Below are 12,441 nucleotides of genomic sequence, written 5' to 3'. Positions count from 1 at the left end.
TAAATAAATAAACAGGTGATGGAGTAAAGGGCAATAGGTGTATGCTACAGACCCCATCACTGGAGAATGGACCTAATACCACCTATGGAGAGATGCCTTAAAATATACCTCCTGGCTGTGACTGAGTTAGAAAGAGCTGTACATTTAGTTGAATATTAAATTTTCTAACCAGGTAGTTTCTTTCTGATTAATACTGTATTTGATTGTATTTCTTCTTCTATAATCTGCAATTAGTGCTTCCTATTGAAACACTGGTTTTGTTCTGATATTTAAGAAAACATATGACTTAGGTAACATTCAGCAAATAAAAGCTCACATCATAGGCTGTCTCTTACAGGATTATTTTGTTTCAGAGAGAATTTTCTCCTTTTTCTAGCTCTCAACCCTTCTAAAACACCATCTGTTATCAGACTTTAACACACCAAAAAGTAATGTTTCTGCATTCTGCACACTGAATACTTCCATAATGTGCAGAGATTTTTCTGAATTACCCATGGATGACATGACTAAAAAAACCTCATGCTTTTAATTACAGTGGTGTAATGATTTAAATTAACTTTAGGTTTCATCTGTTCATTTTTGTTTTGCATCTAACCACGTTGTAACTTGAAAATCTTATCTATGGTATTGGGCTTTCCATGCCTGATCGGCTTCTTATTGTTGTAGCATACGGAATTTGAATGAATTAATGGAGATAGGTGCCAGGGTGCTGGGAAAAGATGCTATATAAATGCTGAAATGATACTTAAAAGCTTTTTCCCAAGATTTTTCAATTTAAGAGGCTCTAAAATATTTGATTACTTCTTCCCTATCTATAGATCTTTAAGAAAATTATCTCCATGCCATTAGGCATATATGGAAACCGCTGTCTCTCTTCTGGTAAATCTAATAGCACCATAGCTGCTTCAGTCATTTACAAATTTGGGCTATTTTGTTATTTCAGAGAAGCAGCACATGAAATGCAGCTTTCTTTGATATGCTGATAGAATGCCTCTCCCCCTTCAAATGATCATAACAGTTTTCTTAATTATAATTTTTCCTTCCCTCTTTCCAGCTTCCAGGAGAAGAATACAATAATGATCCAGCTTCATTGACAAGGATCATATGGTGTGAACTGTGGGGTTGTCATATGCAGGGACTGGAGCTGGACTTGATGACCTTTGTGGGTCCTTTCCAACTCAAGACATTCTATGATTCTATGAGGAACCTGGTCTAGTGGAAGGTGTCCCTGACCATGGCAGGGTGTTGGAACTAGATGATCTTTAAGGTCCCTTCCAACCCAAACCATTCTATTATTCTATGACTCATGATGCTGTTTAGGAAGAAAAAGAAACAGGTATTATTTTCTTCTCATGTTCTCATGAATCTGGTCATCATAGTAACGCAGAGGGCAGACCTCTCCACAATGAGGCAGAAAAGATAATTCTGTGCCTTTTTGATCTATTAACTTACATTAGTGTTAGCAAAATCTTGTTTTTCTCATGTTTCTGAGATGTCAACTAAAGTGGTGTATTTCAATGGTGTTCTCAGTGTTGAGGTAAATTGCTTCATCTTCAAAGAAGTGAGCTCGTAAACTCTTTGTATAGACCACTGAATATTTGGTAACATGGCTTTTAGCCTGCCCTCAACATATAAAATTTTAGTCTCATTATCATTTCTTACATCATATACAGTAGCATTTCACCTTTTCAGCAATGTTTATGTCTGTTAGCTGTTTTGAGAGTAAGTTTTGAATGAATTTAATAGGCATGTTTTCAAGGCCTGTCCATCATTTACAGGCATTCAAGCTGAGCTGAATGTTAGGAAGTGTGGCTGCAAAGGGCAATAGCTAGAGATACGTGCTAGAAATACTCACAAAAAATCTCAGTCAAATCATTTCAGGTATCACTGAAAATTCAGAAAGCATTGCAGGCTCCCTGAAAGACAATGAATTTTCATCTGCATATAGCTGTGGGTATAATACAGGCAAGAAGGAATGTTGTTTTTACAACTGATCTGGCATCTGACCCCAGCAGGGGGCAGGACTGAGAGACATCTGACTGTGAATCTTTAATGTAAAACAGAATCTCTTTGAACTAATCCCAGAATGCATGCAGATCGCTGTGTTTAAAAAGTTAAACTAGGGGAAAGGGTAGCCAAAGAGCCAGGAATCGATATTTTGAGTGAATCAATAAGGTGAGTGGGTTGTTAGAGTTAGACGAATGAGAAATGTAAACTGAGGCAGGTATTGGGTAGTCTGTAAACCCTGCAGTACCAACCAGTGGGGAATAGGGGAGGGAATTTGTGGCCGGGATTCGGGTTCAGGAGGGCAATATGAGAAGGGGCTTTTTGCCCTGTTCCGTGTACTTACCGTTAGGCAGGACACCTGGTTTCGCAAAATTGTTAATAAAATATGGTTTGCTGAGAGATCCTGGCTGAGCCTATTATATTGGCAAGATGATAATTTCCTACACACACTAGCAAACAATAAGGCTGACACTGAGTCTTGGAGCTGATAAACTTTTCTAGAATAACTTTCTGTTTTTATCTTTTAAGAGATTTTTACAGGACCTGGCTGGAACTGGCTATTCGGTTTGGTTGAAACTGAGATTCTATAATGTTGATCAGTTACAGCAAAGCTCTCTGAAACTCTTCAAAACTGAAAAAAGCAAAGTGAAAAGCTTAATGTAAGGTTGTAGTAGAAATGAATGCATATATGGATTATAAGAGAAGATCAATTACTGTGAAAATTCTTGTGCTTAATCTACTCACTATAACATATCAAGAAATTAATATTTATGTTCAGAAGTACCAAAATGACATAATATGGAAATTAAAGTAGAATTTGGGAAACTTCAGAGTTCTTCAACATGTTAAATGACTTAATATTGTCTACTGAATATAGTCAGCAGGAATAAATAATTTCCTTCTTTCTATTCTGAATGCTTCCCACCAACAGAAGTATAAATGTGGTACTGATATTCGAAGAGGAGAAAGAATTTGCTCAGCAACTTCAACAGAGGAAACTGTTAACTTCTGCAGAAGTGTGCTATGCACACTTACACTGTAATTCCTACAAGCTGGTTCAGTCAAAGTGACCATAGGAAGTCATTATTAATCTGCTAGCAATGGAAGAACAGTATTCAGAATCTCAGTCTTAACTTTTTTGTCTTAGACTCAAACTATTAATGGTTTTAGAACTTCAGAACTCTTATTTAGTAAACTAAAAGCAAAATGACAGTATCAGGTTCAAACAGAAGAGGTGTAATCTGAGAAAAATTGCCCATAGTCACTGTTCAAGGAACAGGGGAAAGATATTTTCTACTACATTTTTAATTATCAAGATGACAAGACTGTAGTTACAAACTTTCTAAATTAGGATCCTACTTATCTTTGTCCTCAGGAACTTTTATGAAGGTAGTACTACTATCAGTCTTCTATTATAGTGTCCGCTCCTATCAGTGTTCACCCCAGAGGCAGACATTCCCTAAGTAAGCAGAAAACATTATTCCCCAGGAAAATGTATATGTTGCAACAACAACAACAAAAGACCAGTAGATCTATTATTTTAAAAATTATTATTATTTTTGCATGTAAAGAACAAAAATATGTTATTCACTTATAATACAAGAACAGGCATGACTACTTTTCAGACAAACTGGGAACACAGTCAATAGGACTAACAGAAGGATGGGAAGTCCACAGTGTATATAAATCTCTTTCATTAAGCCTAGATTTTATAAATATCTATTATCCTTTGAAATCTAATGCTTACACTGGAGTTACATGAGAATCAGCTTTACATTTCTTTAATTACTATAATTCTTCATTGGGAGAACTCACCAAAGCCTGACAAGGAAAAAAAAAAAAGAAAAAGGAAAAGAATTTATTTCTATTCATTTATTTCAATATTGTAAATTAGCCTTTGCAGGTAATTTTTTGATACTAAATTTTCCAAATACTTTAAGTGTTGCTAACTAGTATTGCTTTGTTCTCTTCAAGCAACCAAAGAAACAAGATTCTGAATCACAAGTTTTTAAACCAGAAGCATCCTTTTTGACAATTTATTCTTCTTCCACAGAAAATACAGGATGAGGAACTCCATCTGATAATTTCTGAAGCAAATCCACAACTTGTCTCTAAGATATAGCTTCCTATTTAGAAGTCATTAAATCTAAATTGAAACGTCCCACTACATGTCTGGGTGATTCAGGGCCTGAGTAATACAGTGATTTATTTTTTTTTTAATATGCCCTTGGATGAAATACATCCAGCTCCTGGACCTGGACTTTTACTTCCTGGAAAATTGATTTATTCTGTGTATAAAACTGAGTAAAACTGGTAGCAGCATCTACTAATTTGAGCACTCAACCAATGTGTGCTTGTCCGTTGTGCTGTGGGAAAATAATTCCATATTGATCACAGCTTTCGAATGATTTGTACTTCAAGTTTCTGTACATATCTGAGGATTGAATGCATGTGCCTGTTCTAGATTCATCTTTGTTTTCAATTTTTCCATACTTTAAACAGAGATTTTTACCATTTCAGACATTTTCTTAGTTTATACACTTAACTTGACTCTTCCCCTGTACAGATTTTGTGCTAGACCTAAGAAATAATCAATTTATTGGGGAAAGAAAACTTGACATGTTTGGTGTGGAGGGAGGAATTATTTTTAACAGCTGTTTTAATATTGGCTGAAAGGATAGTAATTAACCTGTAAACAAAGTGGCAAGTGTTAGTTAACAGTGAGCTAATGAAGCTGAACTAAAAACTGGCAATGCTAACCTCATCACTAGCCTAAGCAGGTGCAGCCTAAGTGGTGCACAGCTATATAAGGATGAAATTAGCTGATAAATCAAAGCATATAGTAAATATACAGTAAATGTAGAAGAACGAACATTAAAATTAAATTAAACATTCATAACTAGAATACCCTGGAAATATTTATGAAAGTTGGAGAGGACATGCAGTATTAGAGAACATAAACTATGTCAGATCTCCAAGGGAAACTTTTACAGAAGCACAATTAGAACACTTACTTGATATTATTGTACTTGTAAATTGGTCACTCTACAAATCAGCTTTGTGAGGGTAAGAAAATGAAAGCTAACTGTAAAGCAAGATTAAAATGACCTGCCTTTGAATTATGGGGTAAAAAACCAGACAGATGAAAGCTGAAATGCAGCGCATGAGGAAAAGAAACCAACAATTTCATGAGGTTTCTAGAGAAGTACACTAAAATCATGTTAAAATAAACCAGGACAGGTGTCTTCAAGAATATTTAGCTGTTGCAGTGTATCACCAACTCTATCTGTGTCATTCTCAACAAACAAATTTCAAACACACTTTATTATAAAAAGACTAAATACTGACATTGGAATTTGTTTTACCCCCAAAAGCAGTGCTGAACCATCCATACCATTACAGAATTATATTCTAAACTCTGAACTACCTCTTTAGTTTAATCCTATATTTTAATCCCACTTGTATGATTCACAGTAAACAGGGAGTAGAGAAGTTTCTTCCCTATGTGTTTGCTGTGGCATTTCATGCATGTGAAAACTATCAGCACATTCAGCCCTCAGTCTTCTTTCCTCTTAACAGTGCTACTTGTGTACAGTGCTACTTCTCACCATCAGTAGTTTTTTTTTCTAGCATCTGATAATTTCTACTGCTTTCCAGCAGGTTGCATCATAATGTAGATGTTCCAATAAAACTGAACTATGTACTTTACCTGGTTCAATGGAAGAGCATCACTAAAAGGAATGAAATGAATGCTCTTTTGCTTAGTGGTGAATTAATCCTGTGATAAAACTAGGAAGTTTTCTGTCCCTTTCTCTGCCCCATGCAATATGTGATTACTCCCTCTTGCTCATGTTCTGTTTTCAGTATGCAAATCACTGAAGTCACTATGAAGCTTAAGTTACTGTAAAAACTAATTCCCAAACAACAGTAGAAGTTATTTTTTCTAGCTTATTCCAGGGGGTTCTGGCTTTCCCTCTAACATATCTGTAAGAAGATCTGTAAAAGAGCTTCACTTACCACAATTAATTCATAGCACCCACCACAGCCAGGCAATCCTCTCAGACTTCTATATCATCAAGCTCCAGTTCCACTTTTCAACAAGGAGTTTCTTTCAACGTCAGTAAGGATAAGATTTAAAAATATCACGGGTAGGATTCATCTGACCAAATGAACAAACCCAAAGTTAAGATGTTTATATGTGAGCTAGTCAGTCTAGGATACCTTCGGTAAGCCTTAGGAATAAATGATTCATCTACCCTGAAGCAGACTGAATTTAAGAGATGTAGAGTTAATTTAGAAATATTTCTTGGGATGACATGGAATATTTCTCAGAAGAGTATGTGTCTTTTCTTTGATTACAAAGGCAGCTGAAAGTTACTTGCTGAAAACCAAGTCTGTATTTAGTCAGATAAATCCTAGGCTAATCTGTGCATATACATGTTTCTGAATCTCTTGTCTGGTCTCCAGAATTTCAGTTTTCATTTTTTTAAATCTCCAACTGTTGTAATTAAAAACAAACAAACAAACAAAAAGTAAAGGAGAGAGAAATTTGATGGAAGTCAGAACTCTGCTCCCATGTAGGTTTTTTCTGCAAATAATCAAATATAAGTATTTTTCTAAGATGCCTTGCAACAATAATATTATATAACCATAATTCAAAATGCCAGCATTATTAATGCTTTATCCTTCCTATGAAAAACATGTAAGAACACTCACATAACACAGTTTGTTTTAATTTCCTGGTTTTATTACTTTTATGGGCAAACCTTGGAAGAGAACTTTAATTTCTACCCCTGGTTAAATATCATCTGCTGTAAATAGATGCCTTTTTACTCATATATATCAAATCTTAGACATACTTACAAACCCCTTTACTTCAAGCCAACTCTATTTCCGTTTCAGCATACAAAAGAGCAAATACTGAATGTACCCATTAAGTACAAGACCTGTCTGTACTTTTGACCAAGGTAGCTTGCTAAGGCAGAACATCCCAATTGAAAGTGAATGGCTTTTATATATTTTCCAGCCATCCTTGCCCTTTTTTAGGACCAGGAAGACAATACTTTCCTTACTTGAGAACAAATCTTATCATAGCCATGTTAATTATACCTGCTAGCAGGAGCCCCAGAGTGACTGCTGACTAGAAGTCCTAGCTAAGGAAATGCTTTCAAACAGTGCATGTCCTCGTCAAGCTGGTGATAACAGGGGTTCTCACCATAAACTTGTACCTGTCCCTCTTGATTGTCTTTACATGATATTCATGAAAAGACTTAAGTTTGCCATTTCTTCCTGACTACATTTACCAATATATAAGGGTTATATATTTCCTGATATGAAGGTTAAGCTTATTCTAGTAAAATAAAGACCCACACACTGTCACATAATCATCCATGCTCTTTAAAGCATTATTACCATCCATGGCACAGTTTTGACCCCTGACAAAGAACAATCTCAGCATTAGAAAATGCCTAGTTCATAAAGTAACATAGATTCAGAATTATTCCCAGTAGAGGAGGAAATGTAAAAGAATTCACTAGCATGGATAAAATTTGTACTGTACCAGATGGCCTTGGCCCAGAGAACAATCACCTGTTCCATTTCTTTTAGTACCAAAAAAGTAACTGGCAACATGCTTTTTTAAAAAAGCTAGTATTTATAGGAGACCTGCATTTGAGTAAGTGCATTTCTTGCATATTCAGAACGGTTTAGGGGTTTGTACACAAACTAAAGGAGAAACAGCTCAACCAGCTGAAAGAAAAAAATGCCTGTGCTCCATATTACTATTCCAGATCAGATTTACAATGCACAGTCAAAAGAAATTAAAAGAGCCAAAGGTTAAGGAAAGAAAATCAGAGACATTTTCATGTGAACATTCATTTCACATGAATTCATTTATGTAGCACAGTTACATTCTTGTTCCTTCCTAAGCTTCCAGTAAATTAATGGGAATGAAGTTGAAAATACTGTTCAATAGACCCTTGGGCATATCTATTAGTGATATTCCAAAGGGGGATAAATATGCCATGTCTCTGCCAGATGCCATGGTTGCCAGGGAATACAAATGATAGGTCTTCAGTGGCTTTGTCTGATGGTAGAAGGGCTCAAGGAAGGTTAGCAGCAAGGTGGAGAAACTGTCCCTAATGCCAAAATATGTCAGCACACTCTCTAGTTCTTTACCAGAAATACACTCTACTTTTTTCTTTCTCTTTTTTATTTTTCCCCCAGAAAACTAACAAATGTCCACCCAGCTCTCAATTAAGATTAAGTGTGGTAATATGTTTCTGGATGGCTCGAGTGAAAAATGTTGACCAGGGTCAACAGTTTAGCAGCTGTTTCCATATCGACAATGTGGTCTCCAAATATATAAATTGGAAGTGCAACTGCTGGTTGGTAGAGTATAACTCATAATTCAGTACATTAATAGGTATGTTGTGCTTATATCTTCCAAATCAGACATGTCCCTAAACATACCATGATAGTATGAATCCTGCCGCAGTGATAATAGTTAGATGTAAGTATGAAACAATGTGTTAATACCTGCCATATAGTAATCAAAGTAAAACTTGATCTCAGGAAAACAAAATTTGAAAGACAAGGACATGACATATAGGCTTACCATCACCTCTCATAGCACTAACACATTAGTATCATTTTGCTACTGGAAATGTCAACTAAATTGCCCTTTCCCCCCATTCCTTCCAAGCATTCATTGAGAGCTCAGTAACAAATGTGGAGAGAATGTGGTAGAGAATAATACAGAAGATCTGGAGGGAGTGTGAGTATAGGCAATAGACCAGATTGCAAAGGAAAAGACGTGTCTACAACTGGACTTAAAATCTAGCAAATTCAATAAAAACGTATACAACTCTGATTAAAAACGAACTGAGCAATACCAGTCACAGAAGGCCTTAACCACGAGCATGTTGTCATTTCTTCACAAATATGCTATGCATTCTATAGAAATTATTTTATACACTCATCACCTGCAAGACAGAGACTCCTATACATAAGTAGAACTTCTAAGCCTATTAGTAAGAAAGCTTAGAGAAGAAAGACTTCCAGTGTGTTTAAAAAATTCATTACCATGAAGTTTGCTTACTTGAGTAGCATATATACTTGTGTCCGCTTATTTGTTTGTGCTATCCTTACCATTTTAAAATTATGTATTTGGAGTAAATCTGCAGCAAACAGAATTCTTGAATTATTATAAGGACAGTGAACAATCACAGTAGAAAATAGGATCATAGAATCATTTTGGTTTGAAAGGACCCTCAGGATCACCGAGTCCAAACATAACCTAACCTGATTCTAGCACTAAACCGTGTCCCCAAGAACCTTGTCTAAACGCCTTTTAAACACCTCCAGGGATGGTGACTCCACCACTTCCCTGGGCAGACTGTTCCACTACTTCATCACCCTCTCCATGAAGAATTTTTTTTCTTAATATCCAATCTAAACCTCCCCTGACATAACTTGAGGCCATTTCTTCTTGTCCTATCACTTGCTACTTGAGAGGAGAGACCAACACCCTCCATGCTACAACCTCTTTTCAGGTAGTTGTAGACAGAAATAAGGTCTCCCATCAGCTGCTTTTCTCCCGGATAAACAGCCTCAGTTCCCCCAGCTGCTCCTCATAAGTAACTAATGACACGTGTGTTTCATATTGTTTCTGTGAATAATTACTTGTTTTATCTCACCTTGGCTTCATGATTCTCGTTTATACTAAATAGGAGACTGACTTTATTTCCGCTGACTAATCATCTCAAGCTAAAATTATTCAGGCTATTCAGCTCTCCAAGTCAACCAGAGCTTACAATATTTTTTTATTTATAGCATGAGAAGGTCAGGTGACAAAAGTGTCTTTTGAGATGGCAGTTTATCCCATCATATCATTAGGAATTGTAGACATGCACTCAAGGTCAGAAAATACATGTAAGTGTATGGTGTTGAACACAGACTAGCATGTATATTTTACTTTATAGTATGAGATAAACACAGTGTAATTCCCTCTAAGTGCTCACAGCAGCAGTCTTAGTGCAGTTCTAAACACGAAGGGAGGCAGAAAGTAATGCAAAGCAGTTTGACCTGGAGAGCTAAATGCTTTCCAGGGTCTCCAGCTTTTGTTTTAAAGTTTATTCCATCAACTAGACTGAAATATAAGTCGAAGGATGCCAGGGAAGGTTTGTTCCCTAGTTGAGGACAAGGAATTTTTTTTCTTCACAATCTGCACTATACTTAGTCCATAGAGGTCTTCATCCCCACAAAAATAGACACTATGTACTACTAATATTAATACGTGTATGTGGCACTGTATTGTCACTATGTCTATTTAAAGACCTGGTCTCTCTCTTCCTCTCTCTCATAAAGCAATATGCCTGTCTGTTTAGGGTTAAGTTCATAATGCACATTAGGACAGGGCCAGTTTCTGTGTTTTAGGAGTCAAACCAGTTAATATTTACGCCACTTTTAGTCCTGAAGTTATGTAATCCTAAAATTTTTTACTTGAGTTTTTTTAATTGAAACATTTCTAGAACACAAACCCTAGCCCATAAACCCGATGCTAATGCTAACCATCAACAATAACCCTAATCCTAACTCTAACCCTAAACCCAACCCTAAATCCCAATTCCTAACACCAGCCTCTAACCCTGACTATAACACTAACCCTAATGTCTAACCCAAACTTGGAGCGTAACCCTACTGTTAACACTAACCTGAACTCCTAACTGTAACCCTAAACCCTAATCCCTAACCTTAATTCTTAGCCCTAAGATAGTGGCCATAAAATAGTATCATAGATACAGCAGATGAGTACACAGCAGTTACCCTGTTCCCTGATGCAAACTGCAGTGGGCTGGGACGTGCTCTACCAGATACTAGGTGTTGATACCTCACCATACCCCTTGCAGTTGCTGACAGGTGGAAGCTGAGTCATCTGCCAGGTGGGAAAGGGCAGAATGGGCTGAGTGTCAGTCATCTTCCTTCAGTTTGCTCCTCTTAGGGATTTGATATCTCATATCAGTGTCTTTCTCCATCTTAGAGGGTGTAACCTGCTTACTTTAGGCTGTTACTGATGGCCTCTGATGTTTACTGAGAATAAGCCCATTTACAGCTTCTCTGTGCTGAACACTCTGATTCCAAAGTAATTTTAGATTGTTTTAATTTGAATTTGTTTTGCCATCTACTTCCAATATATAATTTCTTCACTTCTCATTTCCCTTTGGTCAGTACTTACTTCTCAATCTTGCTACAGTTCTCTTGTCAAAAGATTGCTCAGGCACAAAGACTGATTGTTAGTGGGAAAAGAGAAAATAGCAGTGTCCTGACTATTAACGGCAATGTACAAGACAATGAAAAATAATATTGTACTGATTTCTAAGAAAAGCCATCTGAAAAGTTTTCTGACAGAGATACTTGGAGCATGTTCTCCAAACTTAAGTTTTAATGAACTTTTCCAAGCCAAATCTTGCTTTACATTTCAATCTCAAGATCACAATGCCAGCCTTCGTCTCCCATGCCAGCCAAGCTGCAGACATCAGCTTTATGAACTTCCTGTGTGGCCTTATTTGAAGCAGCAAAACACCTAGTGCTGTCACTGACACATCATAGCAAGACACCAATGCTCTGGATGTGGCTCAGAACTTTGGGGACATGGGATGGTGATGAATACTTCCTCCCCAAATTCTTGTGAATAAAGCATTCAGTGACTATTGAAATTCTGTCAGATAAACTAAGAATAACTGAGAAAATTATTTTCTTCTATAAATGTTAGTAGATCACTTAACTTTACATATTAATAAATCAGTCTTCAAGTCTGATGCATCTGTTTTGGCCTCTATTCCAAATGCCATAAGCTTGCTTGGGCTTCTCTTTCAGATGTAAAGAAATGCTTTGTATTCTTGAAAGCATTCCCTTTTAACTGAATCAGCTGGTTTTACAAAAGGTATTCTGCCTTCCCACTATCCCTTCATTATTTCTTTTTCTCTATGAAAGGAATGTTGGCTTACAAAAAAAATTTCTCAGTAAAGCTCTGCAAAAGCTCTACAGGGGACAGGATAAGATCTTGAGAGACTTTAGGCTCTTGAAAGCAAGCAACAAGATTGGTATCCAAAGCCTGTAGTGTGTAAAATGGAATGACTCTGGTCTCAGAGACACTGATGTGCAGAGAAATATCTCAGTTTCATGAACAACAAGCTGAGAAAAACAGGATTTGTTGATTGCCCTGTGTACTAAAAGACTAGCAGGGGGGGAAAGGAAAAGGGTTTAGACTCCAAACCTTTTCTTAACTGGAGGGAAATAAAAAAATTCTGATTGGCGTTTTTCCTCAAACAGAAAAAAAGTCATAGCACAACAGCCAGCAGATTGTTAAAATGTCCTAGCTACAAATGTGTTTACTTGGTTTCATAGTTATAAACAAAACTATCTGGGGCACAA

The sequence above is a fragment of the Caloenas nicobarica genome, chromosome Z (genome assembly GCF_036013445.1).
Source record: "Caloenas nicobarica isolate bCalNic1 chromosome Z, bCalNic1.hap1, whole genome shotgun sequence".
Classification (NCBI taxonomy): Eukaryota; Metazoa; Chordata; class Aves; order Columbiformes; family Columbidae; genus Caloenas; species Caloenas nicobarica.
Note: the sequence above shows the minus strand (reverse complement) of the source record.